Here is a 24,982-nt window from a genome sequence, read left to right as displayed (position 1 = left end):
TTCCTTTCCAAGCTCTGTGCCAGTTCCTCCAGCTGTGTGCCAACATTTTGGTCTAGATGGTCTTTGGAAGTTTGGGCAGCTTTCAAAAGCTGTTGGATATCAGAAATCCTTACCTTGAACCAGAAAATTAGTGCAAAGATGTATCACCTTCTCCAGGAACAGTATTTTCAGAATCACCATCTCCACGGGCTGGCTTTAACAAAGACTTGCAGGTGGCAGATTTCTTTGCTGAGTGCTCGTGACCATTCCTGGGTATAGAACTGAGATGTAATGCTTTGTGCTATGTTCTACTTTTGAATTTTAATGGCTTTTATTCAATCAGTCTTAGGAACGGATTCCATAACAGCAGAATTTTCTTTTAGAAATCTTTTTATTTCCATTCTCCTTCACTAACCTTGCACCAATGTCCTGGGTCAGAAGTGCAGGCTTTAAATTTGTATTCCTAGGACAAATGGCTATAAATCCGGTTCCCTACTCTGCTGCCTGCACATTCTTACAGGAGAGACACAGCATTTTTAAGTTTGCTGCTGAATGAGGAATCATGATGATTCTAGAGAAAAAAAAAAAAAACAGCTGTATTGCACTGAGAGTTTTATTTTTAAATCTTTACTAGCAATGGCAGAAATTTGCAAACTGCATCTATTTTACTATTCTTGCTGCAAATATATGCAGTGGAGTTTTAATGAACGAATGTATTTCTAAACAAGGCAGTAATAATGTGGCAAGTGCTATAATGTACAGATGCTCATCTCTGTCATTAATTAGGTAAGAGACAGCCCATTTTTCACTTGCATGGGGTCCATGTATATTTTCTTTCATTTTTACAGTAACAATTATGAAATGTAATAATTTCGCTGTTTTGAATCATTCCACCTTCTCTCAATCACCTTTAGTTATCAGCATCTTAATCCTCTGAATTCCAAGAACAGTAGTGCAGGAAGGAATGCAAATTAAAATAGAAAATGGATAATTCTAGGAAACAAAATGATTCCTTGTTAATCTACAAATACTTAAAGTTAAGTAAATTTGGTTTCAAGGAAAGAGAGCTCCTTGGTGCAGAAGCACCCTCTAATGGCTGGCTCCTGACTGCTCTGAATCACAACCGGAAGAGCAATTTAATAGCTCCCCTAAAAAGCAAGGAAAACTGCTAAGACAAAAAAAAAATTAAAAAAATATATAAAGGGAAATGGGAAAATATGTATGCACATGCACATGTTCACATTTCACTTACAGTCCCTGTTGCATATCCTTAAAACAGAAAAAGAGCATCATGAATCTGACAAATGTTTTTTCATTGGAGCCTGTATTTCCTTTTAAAACAATATTCTCCATTTAGCATATAAAATAGCTTTTTATGTTCTCCCAGGTTCCAACCATTCATCAAAATTTAAAGACAAACAGAAATTGAATTTCTCCTTTTATCTCAATTAACTTTTACAAAAGAAAAAAATTAACTGGCTTTAAGAAAAATGCTATACTAAGTCTAAATCTTAAAATAATTTATGCTAGAAGGAACGTGGAAGTCAGTGGATCCAATCCCCTGCACAAGTTGGCCAGCTCTGAAGTTGCATCCCAATAGTAAAATACTATGTAATAAAATAAAAAATCCTTTTGGGTGCTAAAGCTGTACTAGAAATGTAAACAATTTCTGCTGTCTAAAAATATGCCTTGACAGGTATTTTTCCCTTCTAGTGTATGGTTTTGCAGGGGTTTTGTTCAATGAAAATACCCAAAATTTACTCATATAACTGCATTATTTTACCTGCACACTAGAATATGTACTCTAGCATACAGCCCTTTATTATTAACTGTTAAGTATAATATCTCAGTGCTCATACAAAGCCAGTGGCAGATAGAGCAGTTAATAACATGAGAGTAATGAGACTAACCGACCAACTTGCTTCTCAACATCACTTTTCAAATCTCTTTGGGCTAAATTTTCAGTGTGGGGAATTAGCCATAGAAATCCCATTAACATTAATGAATGTTCCATGGTTAACTCCCCATGCTCTGTGCTGAAGATTTACCCCTATATCTCTAAAATAAATATGTACAGATGCCAAAATTCTTTTTATAGAGCCTGAAGAAATTAAGGACTCTATTCTCAAATAATTGACTTATGCACATGTATCTTTTCCCCCCATGGATCATCTTCTGCATATCAGGATGGGTGTAATGTCTGCATTATTCTCATTGAACAGATTATCCAAAGTGCATGTTTACTGCATAAAGGCTGAGTTTAGTTAATTGCATATTTCACAGAAATAATATATAGATTGAGTTGGATTTTTCTTATCATTAAACAAACAGTGATTGAACAGTATTCACTGTCACTGAGAACAGCATGTTTTAATACTTATATTTCTGAAGATATAAGAATTAAGGAAAGTCAATAGACTGAAAGAATTGGAAATTACCCTATACACCTACCAAAAAGCCAAAATACAATTGGGTCAACAGAAGTCTCTGCAAGCAGTGACTGAGGCACTGTGTAAAGATGAGGAACAATGTTTGTTACTTTGACTATGAAAATAATGAAGATGGGAAGGGCTTCTAGGACCAAAATCAGCAGGGGTAGGGGACATATTGCCATCATTTTTTCTATTCCCATTTGCAAGAAATATACTCTTACTATTTTTAAAATATTAATTTAGAAGTTTACCTTCCCAGTTAAGCTCATAATTTCAAGTTCCACTACAGCTTTAAAAAAAGTGCCAAAACAACTGCTTCAAATCATATTCACTTGCTAAAATTTGGAATAAATCTTCAGTAATACTCTTTATGTACATAAAATATTTACTTTGCCTTCCTTTGAATACTCTTCTTGGAGATCAGACTGGAATACATCAGGTTTAATACCCAATTTTATGCATCTATCCTGAAAACAGTGACAGTGTGTTACCACTATAATCTCAAAGAGGAGAATCTATTTCCTCCCTGAATACAGAACCAAAACATCATTTACATGGAACATGTACAAATTGTTTTGTGTGAAAATGAACCAGCTAAATGAAGAAAGAGGAAAACCCCTGAATGTATCCGGTGAAACCATATTTGAGAAAACTCACTCAGAAGAAAGTATAATTCTTCTGGTTATACCTGGAGCTGAAGATGGCACATTTAGATAGAAATTCTTTTAGCTTATGAGCAGACTCTTGAAATCATTTCTAGATCAAAGATTAAATGTATAGTCCTCCCAAGAATATCAAACTATGCGACCATAAACCAATCCTCTTTCAATAGCAACACATTTAGACAGATTCCCCCTTTCCATTGAAAGGTCTTTCATACAAGTCTTTCACAGCCAAGATAAAAAAGGGAATTTTCCTGGTAGCATTCTTCACAAAAATGCTTTCAGTTAGAACTGAGAAATCTGGAATGAGGTAAGGTCAGACTGGTGGGGGTGGGAGAAGAATCAGTCATGTAAACAGGTTTTATATTGCATTTATTACAAACTCCCCTTATTTTCAGTTGCTTCTTTGGAAATTAGCACAACCATGACTGGATTAATTCTCTGTGGGTTTCTCTCTGTACTGTTATGGAGCAGTCATGGGAAAACTCAGCCAAATGAGTATGGCTCTACTGAAGCCATACATCTATGAGGAAGGGCAATCACCAGAACACAGGGTTTGTCTAAAAAAAGACATTCAAACAGATAGGGCACTTAAGCTGACCTCCCTGAAGTGATGTCCTCATACTTTAATTGAGCTAAATTTTTGATGTTTTATGTCACTGTAAATGAAAAGGAATAATTTTATAGAGCATGTTTGTTGGTTTGCTGGTTTTACAGACATGTTCCTACCTACCCTTCAGGCAGCCTATCACTCACTGCACTGCTTCACATCTGAGCAGGTCTTGCATCCATACATGTGCACACTACAAGACTATGTAGACCTGCTGAAACCTCTCTTTAAAGACAACCAGGAATGCATCCTTCCAGTACTATGAGAAACACAGAAACTACAGGAGCCACATCTTTTTCATACCCTCAGCTCATGAGAAAAAAAAGGCACAGACTTTGGCATGCCTACTGCTACGTCCAGTGTCTCTTTCCCAGTGGTGCACAGTTGGTGCTCCCTTTCCATCACTGCATCCCCACAGAGGGGTGCCATCCTGATAAAGAGCAGCAGTGTTAGCTCAATTTTTTTGTCCAGTGGTTTTCGGTACACAAGTCTTTAGCATCTCCTGCTCAAGACATATTGCAGTGTCAAGACATCCTGCACAGGTTTATCCATAGTGACTAAATTGCAGACATCCCTTCTCCTCTGACCTGATCCCACGGGCAGTATCAGCTGGAGGCCTTAACTACATTTGTCCATACCTGATGCTGTCTGCTCATGGCACTCTATAAAATACTTTTTCCCATCAAGATTTTTTGCATAGGGTAATGGGAGAAGGGGAGAGAGGACAGACATTTTTGCTTACCCAACATCATTTAAATGTTTTGAGCACTGTATAAAACATCCCCACTGCTGTTGCATTTCACAGCAGCCTCCTCCCTAAAAGCATCAGAAATTTCCACAACAGCTGTTCCAGAAATTTCCAAGAGCTGTTTCCCAATATTCAACTAGTTTGCAACTAAGGGAGCCTTCAGATGGAAATGGCAAAATGCCTGTTGGCACTGCCAGGAGCTCCCCTGTCTACCCAACTCACTGGAGTGAGTTCAGAGACAGTCAGGGGCCTATGTTACACTGAATTTTTGCTTCCTGGTCATCCCAGTTGTGCATCATTACACTGCTTCTTCATGTACATCAGAACCAGCTGATCTATCCCTAAAGCAGCGCTCCACCAAACAAAGCAGCTTCTGATAAATATCCCGGGGAAGGAGTTATCCTCTTCATCTACTTGCTCCCACTTCTTCAGTAGCTGTATGGCCATAACTTCAAAAGTTTTATGAAATCACAGACCCAAAAACATCTCTCTACAAGACTAAACATGTGCAATCTAATTTCCATTAATAATTATCATGATCTATGACATATGCTCTGTGCTGCCTTACAGCAGTTCAAAATGGAATGGCAAAATTAATGGACAGGGGGAGATGAACCATAAATTTTCTAGCTTCATTCCCAATATCAAAATTTCTGCAACTATTACAGGCATTGACATATGAAGACAGACATTGACATATGAAGAATTGCACAAACACATTAAAAAAAGCAACTGATCCACAGCATGGAACTGAGTAACACAACATTGCATGACAGGCCCTACCTCCAGGATACCCCGTGGTTAAATTACAAAAGCAGGGAACACAAAATACATCACTCCAGCATGCTGAAGTTATAGAAAGGCATTTCACTTTGACAGAGTCAAGTTGCTCCACATGGAGCAAACAAACTATTCCGGTTCCCCCAAGTGCTCTTCATATCTGACAACACCTTTCTCTATAGATCCTTCAGGGTCAGGAAGAACCTGGATACTGCAATTCCTGCATCAATATACGTCTGAGGACTTTTAAAGGTAGTTCATTACTGTGAAGTCTCACAGCTGACCTGGCCTTTGTCCTTTCCAAGGATTTCTTCATGAGATATGTGATATTGAGAACTACTTTCCTCATCTGTCAGCCTTCATTCAGGATTGCAAAACACACACCAAAAAATATTCCATTGCTCGATCACGCTAACACAAGTCATATTAATTAAGAATATGTTTATGTAATTACATGGGAGAGGTGCTTTGCACAGCAGTTAAAGTGCATGCAACATCTATAATAAGCAACCCTGTGTGTAAGACATTATTACAGTACAGGATTCTTGGTCTGAAAGAAAGAAGTAATTTGAAAATTGATGCCGAGTCTTTGGTGTTTTCTAGGTCACATAAATTGTTATTAGGACCTGATATATTTAAGAAACAAAGCTCATTAAATAATATTTTATCCGACTCAATAGGAACAATAATTCTATAGCATTTGCTGAATAAAGTCAAACACATTTCTTCCAACAAGTTAATTTAAAATGTATCATTTACATATAGCAGCCAGATCTGAATGGCTATTGCAAAACTTTGATTTTCTTTAGACCACTTTACCTAAAAGAATAAACATTGATGCAATCAAATTTTCACACCTTAAAGTTATAATGATTACTTTGGTTAGACGTAACTCTTCTCACAGTTGCAATAAGCAGAGTTGCACACATTTTGTGATAAAGATTTGCAGGTTAAAAATACTGTTAGCAGGACAGCCCAAATGTCCTAAGGGAAGCCAGCTCCCCAGTTACTGCCCAAACCAGGGAGCAATATATAGGAATAATGTGCACATGCTCAGCAAATCCATTTTTATGTTTTCTTTTTAATTTTAATATCAACGTATTCCAAAGCTCAATTATGCTTCATTAGTGAAACTGTGACTATCCCACTTAATTATTTTAATATCTCAGGATTAGACAAGGAATGCAGAATTTTAGTAAAGCAGACAATGAAGGAAACACACTGACTGTTCCAAGAAAAAAAGCTGTATTTCACGTTTTGAGCCAATCAACGATGAGCCACAGATATTGTATTACAGATGATTGCTTTAATCCTAAGGCATTTTAGGGTGTATTTGAAGTAACACAAGGGAAGCTTGTTTTGATATATTCACAATATAAAGCTGCTAGGAGATGGTTCCTAGATTCACACTGTGAGCTAAGTTCTCTCTCCACCTTTGAAACCAAAAAAGGAATACTTGCAAGCAGACTTAAAGTCAAAATAAAACATCAATTTATCACACAGCTCTTTCCTGAGAGATCCCTTTTCCTTCTGCGTATCACAAAACCAGAACTGCAGGCACACTCGCCTTCATCCTGTGCTACAAATCTTTCATTTAAAACTGCTAACTTCTCTGCACGCATTTCTCTCAAGTTTTTAAACACCATTTTCACCTTCACTGCCTTCAGAAACTCCACAGAAGCACAACTTTACACAATGGCACCACCTTGTGTTTCAAACACCAATTTCCAATGCTTGTGCTGACCTCAACTTCATGCCTTTCCCTCACAGTGGATGAAAAATAAACTTATTTCAATACAATTATATTAAATATGGTAATTAAAATTTTAATATATTATTTTTTCATATAGAAATATATTATACAATATAACTATTTCTTTCAAATTAGACTTATCCCATTTTCTGCCACTTTAAATTTGTGTCATTCATACCCAAAATTACCTACAATAAAGCCTCTGTGAGCACATTTTTAATTTAGTCCCTGGTTGTTTTCATATAAAAGAAATGCTTAGATCCTGATGGATGAGCTATTTTGGGGTCAATTAAATTGTCTCTAAAGCAGGATTTACCTGCTTGGTTAAATGGAAATCACACATATGTATCTTAAACCATTACCCGAGAAATGGATAATTCAAAAATGTAAGTCTGAAAAAAAATGTTTACTTAAAAGATTAAAGGCAGACATTATAGTATTAGTAAAACGTGTCATCCAGCACCCAACCTTTTATTGTTATGGGCAGGGTGGCAGCCTTGCCATTTAGAAGTGGCAAACCACCTTACTAATCTTACAACTCTACTTAAAGTTGTGAATAACTTTGCAACTCTTCATCTGTGTGAGCTGAAACACGAGTAAGTCCTCACCAAGCTAACTTTTCTTTTTTGGAAGTGGAAAGTGAGGTAATTTTGTACCAAAAAATGGTTCAGTTGCTTACAATTTACAGCGTTAATCTTTGAAACTCACTCACTCTACATCTAGGCTGTATCTTAAAAAAAAATTATCTGTCACCTTTTCTTGGGGAAACCAACCATGTTCTTCACAATTTCTCAGTAAAAGAAATCAGTTTTAGTAAATAACATCCACAAAAGTTCCATTTCTACTTAAGGTGCTCCAGTGTCCCTCTTCTCAATGCTGATTTGGCAGTACCTAATTCTTTGAGCCCCCTCTTAAAGGCATTGCGCACCATGCTCTTCAGGCTCCTCATTTCCAATAAAAGCATTCTATTATTCCAAGGCCTAGTCCAATGTACACTGGATGCTGGGATTCAGAATAATCAACTTTTCACAATCTAAAATGTTAATGGTTCTCCTATATCACATATGCTCCTCCTTACAAACCTAACCCTTGCTTCAGGTGCAGTCCTTCTCCTTATTCTGCTCTTCCACCTGCTATTTTCTTCTTCATCTTAATGTAATTCATTGGTGGTAAAAAAACCAACCAACCAACAACAACTACAATGAAAAACCCCAGCTGTATCTTTATATTACTGGCTATACTCAAGACACATTTGCTCAATATAAGTAAAGGCAGAATTTATAAAGGTAAATTTTGTCAAAAAAACCCTACATATACCCTCAGATATTTACAAGGGATTCCACTGCACAGTATTTGAGGCTGCTGATATAATGGTCACACATTCCCCTTGAGTCACCAATATCATGGAAACACCAGTTTTCTAAAACCTTCTTGCGCAGACTTCTGCACACCTTTTGCCAAATTTTTTAGCATTACATCTTTGAAGGAGCTCCATGACTGCAAAGGTCCTGACAACAGACGTCTTCAAAAAAAGCCAAAGCTGCTGATTTTCCTTCAGCTATGCTGGTACAACTGCTTATAAGGCATGCAAAGGAAAATGTTCCATTTAAAACCAGTTCAATTCCATGAACCAGTGCACCAAGCAACCCTACAAGCAGTTTGCCAGTGCAATTATGCTAGTGATGCAAGGGCAGAATGAGAGCTGTGTCAGCTGGCAGGGCTGCCAAAAAGATGACTCTTAAAACTGCATTCTCAGCAGAGATAAAATGAGAACCTCTGATATGGGCAAGGCTTTTTCAGCTGGAGTCAGTGGGGCACAACAGCTCCACAAGGAGAGGATACCTCAGAACATGCCTGGAACAGTCCTGTTTCTCCACAGCATAGCAGTAGAAGCTGAGCAGACAGTGTGACCTAGCAAGTCTATCTTCTCCCAATTATCCACCCTGAAACATCTGTACGCACTCCTTTTCCCCACTCTTCAGCCTCCTGCACTCCAATACCACAGATGTTGTGTAAGAGTTGCTGAACAAACACAAGCCTGGGATATTAAAAGTAATCCCAACCAGAGTTTACATTAATATGCCAGACGATAATCTGGGATGATTCCATTTGTTTTTATAAGCAGCAGAGGCTGGAGGAATGAGAGGCACCTCCCAGTGACAAGTTCCTCGCAGACCAAGCCACGCTTGCAGGCTTTGCTCTTCTGTTCTCCATATGCTCAGGAGGGGAAACAACCTTCCCTCTGCCAGCCCCTCCGGGAGGCCAAATCAGCAGCAGCACCTTAGCATGCCCCAAACATCCTGCACTGAGTTATAGGCAGGTAAACAGCAGCTTTTTCTAATCTTTTTTTTTCTCTCTGAAGAAAAGGCTGGGGACAGAGCAATGGTTATCAGTGGTCATGGTTATCAATGGTTGTAGATATCTGTTCAGCCGCTGGAGACAAAGGAGTGAACAAACAGAAGACTCTGACAAACATCTTTGTCCTTTCTGAATAAAATGGGATTTTAGGGAATCTGAAAATTTAAATACAGTGCATTGCTTGGTCACAGCCCTGAAAAATGAGGCATACTGTGTCAAATGAAAATCAAAAGGCAAATTTAGGAACAAATTAGCACAAGGCCACATGATAACTCCATCTTTGTGGACTGAAAGGCCATAAAGGCGACAAATTCCAAACCAAGTTGATGATAATGACAAAGACAATGATGAAGAAAAAGAAGAAGAATGGTATTTTGACAAGCAGATATACTAAAAGCTGTTAAAGACCAGGCTTCTACAATGAAACCCAGAAGCATTGCAATCACTACACATCCCATCCCTGCCAGCAAGAAGGCCTTTCACATTAGACTACCACTACCCAATTCCTAAAGTAAATATGGAATAGCAGAAAAATGAATACATACTCTTGATCAAATTATCATAATCAGAGAGAACTGCCATTGACTGCATGCAAAATGCAATTGCATTTGCATGCACATCAGAGCCATGGCTCCTGTTCAACATAAACAAACTTATTAGATTTGAAGAAGTTTTAAAGTTTTTGAGAATTCTTTATTTGGGTCCTTTATATCCCAATTGCAAAACCCCTGATTTCCATGCAGGTAGAGAAATCCTGTACATAAATTCCTTTAAAAATACCTTTGTTTCTAGAGGGGGTATCTAGAACGTGAACCAGACTTCTCTGTAGAGCCAAGCATTGCAGTACTTAAGGCCTTAAATAGTTTATTCCTTGTCTACACTGCTTTTGAGTGTGAAGGCTGAAAGATTGAGGGGAAGGCTAAAGGATACAATTGCTCTAGTTCAGTGTGCCAGTTCTTGAGCAGGGCAGATTACCACCACACAAATGCAATAGCTCAATATCATTTGTACCCCTAATTCTCTTTTCCTTGGCAACAAAGGGGTTCTCACCCTGTTGTAGAACGGCTAAGCAGCTTGTGAAATTGGGATTTCACAGTCCTGCACTGATGCAAGGTGCAGCTCGGTGCCCATGGTGCACTTGCACCAATTTCAGTTTTCCTCCATTTGCCAACTGTACCCTGTGGACCTGCAACGTAAGCAACTGAATTGTTCCAAAAGCAGAGGCAGGACAAGAACCACAACAATCATCCCAAGGTAAATTGCCCCAGATTGTGCATCACATCCCTGAGGCACTTTATGCCCCAGTAAGGCCAGTTTACAAGTAGCAGCATTTGGCACCCACTGACTGATTAACACACACAATCCACCTTAAGGGGAGCCTGATGATATTGCTGAGAGTTTGATGAATCCATCACGCTGATTGCCTAATGCAGGTGGTCACACATGATCCTTCCTTTCCACGTAGATTTACATAGCAAACATGAAAGAAATAGTAAAAATTCCTTTGCATTCAGGAAGGGGATTTAAGAAAATTAGTTCCCTCTTGAAAAACAAAAAAGCCTGTTAAACTGTTGTGTTGCCATGCAGTAGCAATTTGTAGCCGCGCCACTTGATATCCTATAGAAGGCAAACACTATCGACATGTTCCAACACCCACTTTCACTCAAGGTGAACTGAGATTTCTCTTTGCCAAGCTATGACACAGTCCTATCAACATAAGGCCCTGTCAAGTTCAAAGGATCCAAAATAATAAAAAGTTTAGGACAGGAGAAACAAACAGCAGTGCCGAAGCATATTATGTGCAAAAATCTTCCAGGGACCCATGAAAGGAAAGAATGACTGACTTTGTTTTCAGGCTTTATATGCTGATCAATCAATGCAGTATGACTCAATATAAGAGGAGGCTTTGCTGTTAGGCAGAAACAGCAAAAACTAAGGTAAAGGGGACAGTTTTCTGTATAAGCTGTGGCACAAAACCTCTCTTTTCTTGCTGGGAAGGAGTCCAGAATCAGAGAGGCTCTTGCTCTGCACTTGTACAGGCCGTCAAGTTTTATTCAAGACATTTTTCTTTTCTTCATTCTCAGACTTCACTTTCTTCTCTTTGTAGCTCTCATCCCACCTGACAGAACAAGGCAGACTTCTTGCTCTGCCTTACAGTCTCCTGCCATTTCAGTGCAGCTATTGATAGGATCAGTCAGGATCAGTCTTCCTGAAGAAAGTCCAGCTGTGTCTGCTGTGCCAGGAGTCAATTTCTGTTCATTCACGTGCAGGTGGGCCAGTGGCCCAAAAGTGAGACAAGTGCATTCTCTGAAGATGCAAGCTCTGGACAGCTAAATGGTGAAGGTCTCACAAGCCACAGACAAAGTCCAATTTTTCAAAACCCATTTTAAATGTCTGCTCCAAGGAACAGAGATATCAGTGTCTTCAGGAAAGGGGAAAACCTTTAAAAATGTTAAGAGAAAGAAAGTGCTTGGCAATTTTTCCTAGCTTCATCCTTAAACAGACTGGTACAATCTTTTTACTTCCAAATATCAAGAGTTGTAGACATAACATACTTCACTTATAGCAATTAAGGTCAGAAGCAACTGAAAATAAGTTCCTACAAAATGAATCAGGCAACCTTTCTGATTTCACCTATAGCAAGTAATTCAGCCTACTGAACAATTTGATTGTCAGTTACATATTGGAAATGTCATTTGTTCTTTTTATGTCACTAAATGACTCTCAAATTTAAGTGGGCTTAGATGTTATGCTGTACACAATGAATAAGCAAAGTATACAATTGGTAGCAGGTAAAATCCTTCCTAGAACAATATTTATATTGTAGGGACTACATCAGTCTTTATCAAAAGTGGAATTTTTGTACTCAATAAAATTGTGGTTAGTCTCTGTCTTTAAAAACTTTAAGTTTTGATATCTTCTCATAAACAGAATGCTAACAAAAATGTGAAATGTTGGGTTTCCTCAAAAATGTTTATGTGTGGGTTACCTCTCTAGAAACAAATCAGCAATTACTATTCCTTATTCAAGCCTATTTTTTTATATTGAACAGTACTGATATTAATATATAAATAGTATTTAAATGAGTTACCTGAGCTAGAAGAGGATCGGAATTCTGATTTGACTTGGGATGAAGTTATTCTTTGTTCCACAGAGAGAAAATGCTCATAATAAAATTATTGCTTCAAATCTTCCTTCCCTCCCTTCCAAAAACAAACCTAATATTTACATTTCCTTCTTCTTCTGCAATTTGAGGAATGTTAACCACGCTTGTGTTCACAGGGACAAATAAAGATGATAACCAAGGAAGCAATTACAATATAGGTCTGATCTGCTTCCACTAAAACATATACTTTAGCTTCGAAACAATAGGCCACTCAAATGGAATAAACCCTACCTGACACTAAAATTACCAATGTTTGTCATGTCTGAGCACATTTTTGGACCAAATTAAATAAGCAAGTATTGCCTTTATCAAGCGTCCTAAAAGAAAAAGAACATTTAGTGGCTTAAAAAGCAAGTCCATGTAGTGTGTTTCTGCCGCTTCCTCTTATAGAGTTGTGGGCACTTATAAACTGTGAATTTTTTTAAATTTTTTTTTTAAATGGCATCTTGATTCTTGGTGGATTTCACTGGCAGTTGTGTTTGCAGCTTTGAAGTCTCCTCCAGGTCTGTCATTTGGTAAGGCTGTTGATGGGTGCCTGGGGTGCTTTGTCCTCCGGGAGGCTATTTTCCTTTAATTCATCTCTGATTAGATGCAATTTATGCATTTTCATCTGTTTTATGTAAAGATCAAAGGGATCATGGTTCCCAATGTCGACCCTATTATAGACAAAAGGGGAAGGCTGCACATTTTTGCTTGGTTGCAGTTTAAGCCTCAAAGCGCCCGTTCATACTACGCAGTTCTTATATCTCTCATAACCCCACGTTTTATATGGAGACCCATTCACTTGCCTGTAAACACCTGCATGCTTTTATATTAACAGAAAACAAAATCATGGGGTGAAATTCCCATTCTCCAATCTGCTACAATGATTTTTGCCCAATGAGAACAAAGAGATTAAATTTAAATTCAATATTGCCATAACAATATTCCTCTTACCAGTCCCATTAATAAATCTATGGTACTTCATCTAATCACAAACTGACATAGCTGGCCCTGCATCAGAAAGTCTGTTCAAAGCTTTCTCAATGTATTTTTTCTGTCTCCCAGTTACAACAAAGACTGACTTTTATGCAATTTAAATAGAAATTATTCCCAACACAAAGATAACTTTAAAATTTATTCCAATAGTATCAATATCCAGTAAGCCTTGATATTAATGACATTGATATTAACACTTGTTGACAAAACAAGAGAAAAAATACAGATGTCACCAAAACTTACCTGAAGTGAAAAGACTTCTAAAATTAAGGAAGATTTATTTTATTACCATTTTTTAAAGGAAACTCAGTACATATGCCAGCAAACATGCTGAGAGGGGAAACTTCCAGGATGTCATCCCAAGCCACTAAATACACACTATAAATGCAAAAGTAACTTCTCACTTCCAGTCAAACTGACTACCTCTGCATAAGGCTCAAATCTTCCTTTGTCTCATTAATCATGCATAGAAAGAGGGAGAAAATATTGTGAAGGCAGATAAAAAGTGGGGAAAGCCCTCCAAAATTCCACTTTTTTGGAAGAGGCATAGCACTAGGTTTGGGAAGGCTTCTCACACGGTAACATCAGGAGAACAAAGACTGCCTTGGTGGCTCATGATATTAAAGAATTAAAGAATTAGGAATGTACTTCATCAGCAATGTCCAGAAGAGGATGTTCCAAATGAGGGACTCATAATAAATGGTGGCTCTTACCTTGAGCATAGTGGAGTCAACCCTTAACAAGTTTAGAAATTTTGCTAAAATAATTATGGTCATTCTCTCACTGAAGTGACAGAGGGGCTGCATAAATCAAGTGAGGTACAAGAAAAGAGCATTAAAAAAAAGACACCCAAGAACTGTACAACTTATTTGTTATCTAAGCAGACAAGAGTATTTAGAATTTAGACTTTAAAAAATAGAAAGAAAAATCTATCATGTTGTAAAAGACTTAGCAATTTTCTGCTCCAGGCCAAGGTTTTTGCTCAACCTGAGTTACCACATGCCACTTTAAAAAAGAAAAAAAAAGACATCCCACCATCACTTCAGGGAAGTGATGAAACTTAGGAAACTTGTGACATTTGCTGTGGATTAGAAGGAAATAATTCTTAAATGCATTACAATGCTCCCATGTATTTGTGTTCTTCCACAGCAGCCATCACTGGGATTTTGCTGGTACTTCCCAATCTCCCAAAGCCATGCATGTGGCAACTCATGGTCAGTTCAAACAGAGAGGAGAGATCCCAGGGTTCACTACAAGGTAATTGATATTTTTTCTTCTTTGCAACACAGAATTGCCCTTAAAAACACTTAAAAGCCTTGAAAGCCACAGTCACAAAACTAGACAGGCTTAATTCTCAGCCTGCATCAGTAACACCACCACAATAAACTCTGGTCTTTGATAGTTTCTAATACATCAAACCCAATGAACAGGCAAAAGAGGTACTAACACACATCCCTGCCCTGCCAAAACATAGAAAACTCCAACTTACAGGACAATTCAAGCAATAATTATGGTAAAGAACCTCTGGCTGTCAATCTTATCCATAGTAAAAAAACAATAACTGAGCTGTTGGAAAACAGGTCTGAAATCAAGACAACTTCTAAGCAAAAACAGCTATAGGGAAAGAAACACCAGTAACAAAGAAAACACAGTTAGCAGAGTTCTTGATATTTCAACAGGCAAGGAAACTTATGAGATATTTAGGAATGAACATTCCAAAAGAAATGGAAAGACTACAAAGTGAAAAAGTTAGGTGCTGCTTTTAAAAGACAAATATTACCTTGAGTAAAGAGGTAAACATTCAAATTCATTTCTAGGGAGCAAAAAGGCTTTTCCTGTTTCAGGTCTGACTTCCCCTTGCCCAGGAATCCCTTAAACTGCATTCAGAGACATGTAATCAAGTTTATATGGTAAAAGAATGGGGAGAAAACTGCCCAGGGGCTAAAGGAAGGTCCTGTTTGGGAGAAGGTAGTGGGGTAGGGGGAGACCAGATGAAGAACCCTTATCTTCCCTCTCAGAGAGTTGTTAAAAGGTTGATTTTTCGTAAAATTCAGGGTCTTTTACTGCTTAACAGAATTCAAGAAGAAAAATTACTCCGGGATCTTTTCAAATCTGAAAGGATAAAACTGAAATTCCACATGTAACAGACTGAAACAGAAAAAAAAAGGAACCAGGAATAAAATGCCTGTTGCTTGTTTTTCTTTTTTTTAAATCACTTATGATCCTCTGAAACCTTGACAGAAATTTCCATGGATTTTCCTCTGAGACCTCAGACCAAGACATTCGGAAAAAAAAAAAAAAAAGGAAATGGGTGGCTAGACTGAAAATGGTTTATTCTTTATGAAAAACAAAAATTTGTCTGCTAAAGGTAGTTAGCCTAGTTCTCTTCTGGTGGAATTCAAGAATTCACTCCAAACAACTTGTGGATAAAAAGGCTCAGTTTGAATAATATTTCCAGTCAAAACACTGATCCATTCAAAGTGTTAATTCTGATTAGAAGGCCAAAATGGAACAGAGAGGCAAGAACTAAACTGTTTCTATATATTGCAAGTGGAAAACAAAATATGCTGCCCACAAGTGAATAAGCCATTCATCAGACTACTGAAAAAGTAAAATTTACAAATTTCTCCCACCCATGCAGTAATTTCAGATTAAAAAATAGCGAAGAATTACATTGTGACTATAGTGAAGTTTTTCAAGCCTATTTTAAAATACAGTAAGAAAACAAATTCCTTTAAAAGCAAACTGAAGAACAAAAAATTATTAAAAAAACCTGTATTTTTTACTCTAATGAACACTGTATTTTCAAATTCCCTGTTTTTCTGGTTTAGGCAAATAAAGACAACAATAGGATTACAACAATATACTTTTAGTTTTGCAGTCAGGTGTCTAATAAATCACTCTAAAACCCCTTTAGCAACTAAAATTAAAAAGCTTGTTCTAGATAGAGATATACAATTTTATGCAGCAGTCTTTTAGAAATAAAATCCAGTTTAAAAAAAACTCTTTTGTTCTCAAGTGTTTACATTTCAGATTAATTTTTAAAGTTTTCTATAAATCTTCAACATTGTTCAGATATATAACCTAAACATGAAATGTGGCAAAAGTTGACAAGTTAATTTATTGCACACTGTAATCATCAATCTACGCTGATCTTCAGAAAAGATAAACCAGAAAATAGTTGCTCGTTCTGTAAAGGAGATAAAAGCAAATGGGGAACTCTGAAAGTGTTCCAGAAATGCAAATGTATACATCATTTGTGCTAAAGGCAACACCAACAATCTCCCTCAAACGAAGCCATATATCAACATGTAAGAACAAGGAGGCATTCTGCTGTCAGCAGAAAACAAAGGAAACATCGCCCATGATGAATAAGTGAGTTTTGAAAACAAAATGGCAACAAGAATTACATAGTACTTAAAAATTTATTTTCAGTGTTCTTCTATGGCACAACACACAGAGGTTGTAATCTAAAGGACAGACAAAACAGTGAAGGATACTGCAACTTGTCTGATTTTCCATGCATAGTCGATGTTCAAGCTCAACTTCATATTCCCAAACCTCCATGTTAGGTTCCTCACTTTTCCCTTGAGTTTCCCAAATTCCTTCTACATTATATTCAGCTCGTTCACTTGTTTTGTAGCCATGCCCTTCATTTCCCTTCTCCTTCCTCTCCTCTGCCACTGCACGCAACTCTGGCGCCAGGCAAGCACAAAACAGCTCACCACGGCTTCTGGAGCCCTCTAGCCATCAGGACCTCCATAGTTAATCACTGATACCAAAGGCCAAATTGAAAAAAAATCCTTGAGCTCAGGTCACAGTCTTTTCCTGAGCAGTCTGGGGAAGGGAACACCAATTTGCATTTCCTTGAATTTTAAAAAAACAAATTCACGTTTGAAGCTTTTAAGATCTCTACCTTATCCACCAAACGCATTAAGTCAGCCAACATGCCCCAAAAATGAATGCAGGATGGAAGGTAGTGAATGTGTGAACTGGAAGGTAGAGACTATGTGAACTTGTCCCTTCAGGGGACAATAAAAAAAAATTACTTACTCAGCAGATTTTACTTATATAAGTCAGGTGATGCTAAAAAAACCAAGAAGGGAAATGACGGGGTTCTGGATATAAATGCATCTGTTATCTAGCTGCAAATTAGGGCTGCTACTTTGAGCTAAGTCTTTAGTTCATCATTGGAAGAAAGGAAAACTGTCAGGTACATTTCTTGTTAAATACCTAAAGTTGCAAAGCCAAATTAATTCTAGTATATACCTATATGTATGTATACATATATATAATATTTTAGTGCTTCATATTTACTGATTTAAACCACAATCTCAATAGAGACAGACACAGTTTTCATGACAAACAGAATTAGTATTTGCTCACTCCAGAAGAGTACATTTTTGCAAACCCCAGCTTGAAGTCTATTTTTGGCACATTCCAAATCGGTTTAGCTTTAACACTGACTTGCAAAAGTGTGTCACTTTTTAAAATTATCCATTAAACGATACAACATAGTCATTAGAAACACCCACTCTTCAAAGCTCTGAAAGATCTATTACAGGGTAGTCATGTAGGGTGAGCAACATTCTGCTTGCTCCCTGCTCCTCCCAAAGTATGTTATCACATTTCAGCTGCCACTACTGAAATAAGTACGTAAATCCATAGTCACATTTCACTTTTGAAAACTAGAGCACTTATAAATTGGCATTAGAACCCTGAATTTAGCCACTCTGAGATTATGACAAAACTCCACTGTTCATAAGGCATGCTACTGGGCAATAAATGCCATTCCCTGATTCATTTTCGAACAATGCAACATCTTAATAATAAAAAGGAATGTTATCCAGGCTTTGAGGAAAGATGCATGGATGAGTGATAAGATGAAGTATCTTCAGAGAAAAAGAATGAAGGGTAACTCATTGTCCCCAGAAAGAAAAGGTGAAATGGATATCTACCTGGTGAAAGCCATATGTGTTTCAGGATTTTTTTTCTGCACCTTTTCTAAAACATGGGCAAAAATTAGAACAAAATTTGATTGTTAATACAAAGCTATAATAAGTGTCACAAAACCTACTTTTTGGTGTGCATGGATATGCCTTTCCCCAGAGGGATAAAGCTCCTTATACCCTATTTCTGCCATATCCAACCACAAACCTGGGCAGATCCACTTTTTCATCACTTACACTTCACAGCAAAAGTGTGCCCTGGAGCAACAATCCTAAAAGGCAAACAATACCTCATTTCATAGCTCTTGCTTAAGTGCAGAAAGTGAATTCTTTCTGTGTATTTTCCAGAATCAGAAAGAAGTGGCACACATGAAAATATTTGTCAAGTAAAACCTGGGAGAGGTCCAAGAACACTTGAAGGTGTCAACAGGACTTGGAGGGGCAAAAGCCACTCAATTTCTCCTGCACAGAGAACAGTTGTCATGCTGAGGAAGCTGCCTCAGTTCTTGCAGAGCTCATTCCTGCTCTCACATTTCCAGGCACCAACTGCAGTTAAAGAAAAAAAAAAAAACCACAGCTTTTTATTTTTTTCATACTGATTCATCAAGATAGTTGTATCTTTTTGCAGCATGATGAGTGCCTAATTACAATGATTCAAATCTCTTGTCACCTTCAGGCTAGACTACAGATAGCAATGGGTTTTAGCCAGAGCAGATAGGGAAAATGAACTTGACACAGCACGCAATGGCTTGTTAAGCACAATATAATATTAAAAACATCACTCCCCTTTTTAATCTAGCCAGGAGGAGGGAGAAAAATCACATGATTTTGAGTTCAAAGTTGCTAAATCCCTTCTTCAGCAGGGGAACATGCTTGTCTGATTACATTTTCAGGTTGAATGCATTTGTCACTCTATCACCTTTCTCCACACTCAGTCCTGTTGGCTTCAGACAGCTCTTTCTCCTCCTAATATCACTGTAATTTCTCAGAAGTTCCTTCAGTCTACTCCCATGTTCCTTCTAGGGAAATGGTTATATGCAGGCTGGGCCCTCTAGTGCGTGGTGATGTTAATGCACCACATTCCCAGCGCTCTGGGCTTTGTTTTCCTCTACCAAGTAACTTTTGCCAGGCCAACTACTCCATTCAGGTGCCTTTTCCAAAGGGACCCTATTTCTGCTTTCATAACTTCAAAAGAAGGAGGAGTTGTCCGAGTGACAACACTCAGGGTGCTCTGTGGCTTATTGCCAAGACTCAAACTCAAGCACTCGGCCCCATGAACAGCAACTTCTGCTAAACCCCTGCAAAAAGAGCATCAAAAGCCCAGCAAGAAACCTGAGAGCTGAGGACAGAGAAGCAGCTTCCTCAGCAGGAACAGAAGTTCAGAACTTGAAGCTACTCAATACCTCCAATACAGGTCCTTTCTGAGGCCAATGACCGGCACTACCTTTGTGATCAGAGGCTGCACACAACAGGCACGGTGGGGGCTCTCCTTGCTGTACTTTCAGCTTTGGCTTAAGACAGAGAGTGAACCCCTGAGGCTGTGATTCCCTCAGTCACTCTGCTGCATGTCCTATCCAAACCCTTCAGCATTTAGAAAACCATCTTGATGCTCCTCTACCACATTTTTGATTCCTCAGGTTCTATTTCAGGACCATTAACTTAATTATCCATATAATCTCAAACCATTTGCTTGTCTTTCACTTTTTGTTTCTTAGGATAAAAAGGACCTTGCTAACAGGCAAAACTGGAGATGATTAAAATGCTTTAAATAAAACCCCTGCAATTATACTTAGAAACCCCAGGTATTTTTACATCACTTAAAAAGTTTAGATTTTTAACGTAATGAGTGAAATGTCTTTAAAATAGGCAGAATTATGTACATAACCAAAATATACACTGACTAAGCCTGCAATTGTCCAGGGGGAAAACATAACAAAACATAACACAATAAAAAAACTGGCAATGGTACAATTAGTGTGAATGGCATCAGAATAATCTGCATTAATTCCCAACACAGCAGATAACTTCACTATGTCTGTATGACCTCTAAACTGAAAAACCCCACTAAAAAAACAAAAAAAATTAAACACATCATCAAAGATCAACAAACATAGATATGAATGTCCTTGTATGAATGACTGCTCTTTACACCCTGATGAAGCTTTTCAGCCATAATCATTAACAAAGAAAAGGGAAGTCCAATTGAATAGAAACTCTCAGTACAGCCCAAGCTGCACATTTTGTTACAACTTCCCAGGTTGCTGACAATTAAATTAAATGCACCTCTTGACTGCATCACACCCAGGCTATGTTATTGAAAGCTGTAAAGATGTATTTTGTTTTGATTTTAAAATAGCTTTTAAAACAGCTTCTGCCAACAAAGACCTTCCTAGTTTTGGAGGAGAAAAAGTCATTATAAAAATTTTGTTAATGTCACAGAACATGAGGGAATAGCATACAAGTGAACAAATTTGCTAATGGGCTTGGAGTTACCTGAGGAAATCATTGCAAAGTTGCAGCATTTTGAAACTTGCTTTTCTTTCACCTCAACATTAATTTAAATTCTTATTTTAAAACCTTCAAAAAAAGGGTTCATGCCCTTTCAAGCTGTGTATTTGATTTGTGTCCAACAGGTGCAAAAAAGATGAAGAAGTTTATGAAAACCAAGAATGGACTTAGGTTTAACTGCTGCAGATTCATTTAACATAAGGATCATAACCTGTCCTCATGGATTTTTAAATAGAACAGACTTAAATTTATACCCCTGACATTTAGCAAAATGGAATAACAACTATTTATGGTCCCCCTGTCAATTCTGGTAGTAAAACCCTGGATGTGGTCACAGAAATTATAAATCTACATTGTTATCTGGAAAACAAAATGATTATAATAATTTTCTGCTATTACAAGCAATTGTCTTTAATTACCTCAATATATATTACTTAATTGCCTGAGAAGACAAAATGTCAGCATGAATAGCATTGGTTTGGCAGCCCCAAATTAGGAACAGCCGTTGAAATGGTGCACATTCTCTCTATTCCTTTCCTCAAAAATACAAGATCTCACAGAAGCTTGCCTACCTTGATATGTAATAAAATTTGAAAACTGAAATAATAAGGAATCAGACAATGCCAAAAAATTCAAGTGGTGTGTTCAGATCTTTTAATTATTAATCAGTTCACAGTTTGACCCCATCTTTCTATCAACCCATTTCTCATGTGCCTCCAATTTACACCACGGGTAAATGGCAATCTAATGGAAACAGTGGTACTGAGCACACAACCTAGAATGTGATAATTATTCTGGAGACAGACATACAAGGATGCCTTTACAGCATCAGTCAATCACTGGCAACCTGCTTTCATGAGGTTTCAAAAAAAAAACTAAATTAGTAGAACGAGAAATTTTTTAAAATATATAGCAGTTGCCCATTACAATGATTTCTGTGACTCTATTATAGATCAGCTTTTACAATCCTATAATACTCTGTACTCCAAAAAACTTTCCTAATTAACAAAGTTTGACTACAATTTCCAGCACAAAGATCATCTTCCCCCCTTTTTTTAAAATTTTAAACACTTCAGTTCTGTGTTTGCATGGAAGGTTTTAGCAGGAGCTTTCAGGGAAGGAAGCTGCTGGAAGCTTTCCCTATTTCCAGCAGAGCCAGTGCCAGATGGGTCTAGGAGTGACTCCCTGCTGGACAAGGCTGAGCCCATCAGCAATGGGCTCCATTGCCTCAGGAATAACACAGTTATTTCCTCATTATCCTATTGATGGATAATAAATTAAACTGATTTCCCTGAGTTGAGTCTGTTTTGCCCATGACAGTGACTGGCTCTCCCTGTCCTTACCTTGACCTTTTTGTTGTATTTTCTCTCCCTCCTCTGTCCCACTGAGCAGGCGAATGAGATAGGCTTTGGTGAGCACCTGATGTCCAGCCAGGGTCACCCCACCACAGCTTCACCCATGATCTCTCACCTATAACAAACACTGTTTAAAAATGCATTCATCTGGGCAGTGTGGAGGTATCTTGTCTCCAAAGAGATCTCTGACTGACCAGTCTAGCTAGCTGCAACATTTGGCTCCCTCCATTTTCACAGATGTAAAAGATACAATTTAATTAACTCATCCACACAAGTGGCAGAGCAAAACAAAACCACTAAATGGCTGTGGCAGGGGGAAGGAATTTCCCCAGAGTTAAGTAGTTTCTGTATTTTACTCAAGCCTTTATTTTACTTAAGTCTTTTTAGGACTGATACAATTTCAGAGTCTGTCTCACTTCTATCTGTGGATTTCTTTTCCCAAAATCTTTGTCTGAATTGGGTTTGCTCAAATTAAAGTCACAGCTGCTGCTATAACTCTGTGTGAGGCTTCCTTCTCGTCCACATTCATGTTAAGGGAAGCAGCAATATTTTCACCATTTTCCTTATTCCTCTACTTTTAAACAGAAGGCCAACAGCATAATCTTCACACTAATCCATGAAACAGATTACAATTATATATATGTTAGAAAATATGCAGAATTTTCATTCTTCAGTTTTCTTGCCCTATTCAGCAAATACTGCAGTATTTCCTTTCATGATAACATTTCTTTGATCTCAGCAAAGAGATTTTTTAAACTTCATTGTTAGAAATACAAGTAGAATAACTAACTTACATGGCCTCAATTAGAAAATGGCATTTGCTGCAGTTCATTCATGATGAGGGAGTTTTAAAATTCACAGCATGCCATCTTCTGAAAATCAAGCAGCAGCACTTCACAGGTAGGCCACTCCTGGAGCTTTATGCAAAGTCTGCACTCACATGTCCTTGAATTCAGAGTGACTAATAACCTCAGCAAGGTGCACATTTGAAAAGAACACTCATGCTGAAGTTGGCATTTATTCACTGGCATTATGGGTGGCATATTTTACAGCTGCTTGTTCAGGAATATTCAACCACCTGCACACTGTGTGTCATTGCACTGGAGCTCAGCCACATGCTCAAGCTGTAAGTGTTGCAGTTTTGGTAATCGGATTCAGAAAACAAGCATGACAGAGTGAAATTCATTTATTAAGTCATTTACTAAATAGGGATACTACTTGATATATTACAAAGCAGACAGACAGAAAAAGACACTTAGGGGTTTCCCAATACCACATACCAAAAAAATTCTACCCAGAAAACAAATAAAAAACCCTCCAAGGGGGAAAAGTTGATAAAGTTAAATAAATATAATCACTGACAGATGCCAAAGAAGCTACTCCAGCAAGATCTCTACAGAATATAAATATTTAATTTACTCTATGATGAAAAGTCAATTAATCAACAGTCCCAAGGAGTAAGGTCTGCTTACTATCTGAGTATTTATTCAAATGAAACTCCCACCAACATCACTGTTTCATAGCTGTCCTGCTTTTGTATTTTAACACAAGAATGGCACTATGTTACAAGTTTTCTAGTACAAGTTTTCCTAGACTGAATTCCACAGGAAGAGACCTCTGCCACAAGTTGAAGAGTAACAAAGTTAACAGCACTCCTAAGAGGTAGGGGACTTCGCCTGCAGTGTTCCAGGAACATTCTGGGCTTTCATATAACTTCTGTCACAAGCTGCACCTCATTCACTGACATTACATCACTATGGCTCTTTTGTCTCAATTTCAACTTATTAATTACATTTACAAAGGAAATCTTCCGATATCTTAAAAAAAAAAAAAAAAAAAGCCAACTGCATCCTGGGCTGTGGTGTGAAAAGAAAGATGGCCAACAGGTCAAGGAGGAGGACTCCCTTTTTCTACTCTGCTCTGCTGAGACTCCACCTGCAGTTCTGCATCCAGCTCTGAAGCCCCCAGCAAAGAAAAGTAAGGACCTGTTACAGATGGGTCTAGAAAAAAAGCCACAAAAAAGGACTGGAAGAAAGGAACAGCTCCCCTTTTTAAAAAGGTTGGGAGACTTGGGGCTTTTTATCCTGGAGAAGAGAAGGCTCTAGGGAGACCTTATGATAGCCCATTAATACTTAAAGGGTGGCTTATCAGAAAGGGGGAGAGGGACTTTCTACATGAGGTCTGGAGTGACAAGACCAAGGGCAACAGTTCTTATCCAGAAAAGAGTAGATTTGGATTAGATATAAGGAAGAAATTCCTCACTCTGAGGGGTTGAGGCACTGGAACAGGTTGCCCAGAAAAGCTGTGGATGCCCCAAGCCTGGCAGGATTGAAGGCCAGGCTGGATGGGGCTAGGAGCAACAAGATCTAGTGGAAGGTGTCCACAGTGCATTGGACCTCAAAGGTCCCTTCTAGTCCAAACCACTTTGTGATTCTGTGACAAAAGCAGCAGACAACTCATTGCAATTCACTGCATCTGGTTGTAATTGGATCAAAAACTGGCAAAAGAGTGGATTGGGAAGCATCTACTTAAATACACCGATGAGGTAAAAAAGAGTGCAAAGCTTTGTACATTAAGCTTTGTATTTGTGCCTGCTTTTCTTTATACTTCTATTTAAGGAACAGTCAATATAACCTTAAGAAAGAAATAATTTTTTTTAATTGACGATAAAATTGGAAATAATGCCGTGATTTTGAAGTCCATA

General features: G+C 37.9%; 1 protein-coding gene across 6 annotated transcripts in view; it reads right to left on the bottom strand.

Annotated features, from left to right (window-relative positions):
• Positions 1-24,982, bottom strand: part of WDPCP (WD repeat containing planar cell polarity effector) — a 148,301-nt gene that overhangs the window by 115,790 nt on the left and 7,529 nt on the right. Inside the window, exon 1 of one of the 6 annotated variants that reach the window (XM_063152339.1) lies at positions 22,267-22,403. The exons of the other annotated variants lie outside the window; for them this stretch is intronic. The gene's annotated coding sequence lies outside the window, so the exon portion shown is untranslated. Of the gene's footprint in view, positions 1-22,266; positions 22,404-24,982 lie in introns of those variants that run through there. 6 annotated transcript variants of the gene reach the window in all.

This window comes from Melospiza melodia, chromosome 3, assembly GCF_035770615.1.
Source record: "Melospiza melodia melodia isolate bMelMel2 chromosome 3, bMelMel2.pri, whole genome shotgun sequence".
NCBI lineage: Eukaryota > Metazoa > Chordata > Aves > Passeriformes > Passerellidae > Melospiza > Melospiza melodia.
Note: the sequence above shows the minus strand (reverse complement) of the source record. Positions and strands in the feature narration are given on the sequence as shown.